We start from the raw sequence: 2651 nt of genomic DNA, 5'->3' as shown, positions 1-2651 counted from the left end.
TTGTGGGATGGGAGGCAACAGATCAATGTTTCTCTCCCCCTCTCTCCCTCTTCCTCTCTCTAAAAATAAATTAAAGGACTTAAAGTCATTGTATTCCTCCTTAATGCAAAAGTATCATTAGAAGTAAATTTTTTTTTTAATCACCTGAGGATATTTTTCCATTGATTTTTTTTTAATTTTTTTTAAGAGAAAGTGGAAGGCAGAGAATATCAATGTGAGAGAAACACATTGGTTGGTTGCCTCCATCAGTAGCTGGACCAGGGCTTGACTGGAATTGAACCTGGGACCCTTCAGTCCTCAGACCTACGCTCTATCCACTGAGCCAAACTGGCTAGGGCAAGTTTTTTTTTTAAATCTTAATATTCATGTGGCTGCATTATCTTAGGTTATATGCAGTGTATATATTTTTGTACCCTTTATTTTCAATCTGTCTTTGTGCTTATGTTTTAGATAATTCTGTTGTCGACAGAATTTTTAAAATCTTGTCTGATAATATTTCTTAAAATTGGGACAGTTGGTCTGTTGACAACATTTAACAAGATAATGGACATAGTTGGGTTTAATCTGTTAGCTTAGTAAGTGCTTTCTGTTTAGTGTACCTGTTTTATGTGGCTTTTCCTGTCCTTTGGGTGCTAATTTTTATTATTTTTCTCCCTTGTTAATTTGGAAGTTACTTAATACGTGCATCTTTGACCTCTCAGAATCTAATACTTGGTTCTTTCCCCCTTTCTTTGGCCCTTAAACTCTATCTCATTTTCATTAATGTTGTGAAATGTGCTGTTATAATTTTCTGTATATTTTATCTTAAGGTATTATTAATTTGTGCAGTCAATAGCTTGTTTGATTTACCCTCTTTATTGCTCTTCATTCCTTGTTATAATTCCAACCCCTTCATCTTTGAACACTTTCTTCTCCCTGAAGAACACTTTGTTTCCCACCTGTTGTTGCTGCTGATAGTGAATTCTCTTGAGTGTATGTTAGTCTAAATATGTCTCAAATTGACCTTCCTTTTGAAGGATGTTTTTGATGTGTATAGTATCCTAACTTGTCAGCTTTCTCCTGAGGCATTGAAAGAGGTCATTGAATTACATTTTTAGCTTCCATTCTTTCTATAGTCAGTTTAATATTTGCTCCCATGGTGCAACTCATTCTTGAGTTAGTCTGTGTCCACTCAGACATGTACTTATCGCTTATTTCATAGAGGTTCCTGCTCAGTGGCCTCCTTCTCTTTCTCTACTTGAATAAAACTTGCTTTATTCTCATTCCCATTCATCCTTGAGAGTTTTCCTGGGCGAGTGAAGGACAAGCGGAAGTTCCTGACATGGAAGTGGACGCATAACATACTTCCGTGGCTAGCCAGCCGTGGGTCTTCACTTTCCTTTCTAGGTCCCTTTTCTTGTCACTGTTCTAGGTGCGGAGTTGAGTCTGAATAGAGTAAACCCACCATCAGAGTGTCTAGCCACCACCATTACTGTTGAATACAACAACTCCATGTCAAGATAATGATGCTTCAAGGCTTTGGACCCATCCCTGACTTAGAGGACCCAGCCAGTAATATCAGGGCTGTGCCCAACGCCCTTTCCCTTGTCTCCCCTAGATCAGGCAGGGAGAGAGGCTTCCATAGCCTACATAGGCAGGGACCACAGCTCTTGTCAGCAAGAAGCAGTTACTGAAGACAGACCCTCTTCCCTCATCACCCCTGAAAGATTTGAGGGATGGAAGTCTCTCTGTAGGGAATGAGCCAGGATAGAAAGAAGTTGGGGGTTGGGGGGATCCTCCAAGTGGAGTGAGGAAGTAGGAGTTGACATCCTCTCACCAGAGCCCCAGCCCCTCCCCCTCCCCCACCTCCAGGCAGGATCAAAAGAAACTGTTAATGGCAGGAAAACCCTGTGGTGATCCTGGAAGTATTAACAAGGCCCCAACCAGAAGGCAGAGTCAGAATTTGGCCCCTCAAAACTTGGAGACAACCCCCACCTTTGGAAACACACAGAATCCCAAGACTAAGTGACCATGTGTGCAACTGACTCCTGAGTTGGCCTGTGAACAGGTATTTTTACACGGTGACCTAGCCTCCTCCTTTTTCTCTGTTTAAAATAAAACTTATTTTATCCTCCTTCCAAAATATAAATATTAGCTCCCATGGTTGGAATTTGTTTTTTTTATTTTAGGTGTTTATGATTTTTTTTTTGTCTTTAGTTTTCAACTTTTCTTGTGATGTGTCTAGTTATATATTTTTATTTATATTTTGTGTTTATAAGTCCTAAGGAACCTGTGGAAATGTCTGAATGTTCATCTTAATGTATTAGACCTTCCCAGTCTCTTACCTTCTCCATGCTTCATTCTGGGTATTTTCTTCGGATTTTTCTTTGTTCATTAACATTTAACAAGATTAGCTAGCCTACTATTATCTTATTTTATTTATTTATTTATTTTTAAATTAAATATTTATTGTTCAGATTATTACATTTGTTCCTCTTTTTTTCCCCCCGTAACTCCCCTCCTCCCAGTTCCCACCCCACTCTCCACCCTCACTCCCCACGACTGTCCTCATCTATAGGTGCATGATTGTTGTCCAGTCTCTTCCTGCATCCCTCACACCCCATTCCCCCCCGAGAATAGTCAGTCCATTCCCTTTCTATGTCCCTGATTAT

This window comes from Myotis davidii, unplaced genomic scaffold (genome assembly GCF_000327345.1).
Source record: "Myotis davidii unplaced genomic scaffold, ASM32734v1 scaffold750, whole genome shotgun sequence".
In the NCBI taxonomy this organism is placed as follows: Eukaryota; Metazoa; Chordata; class Mammalia; order Chiroptera; family Vespertilionidae; genus Myotis; species Myotis davidii.
This window is presented reverse-complemented; position numbering follows the sequence as displayed.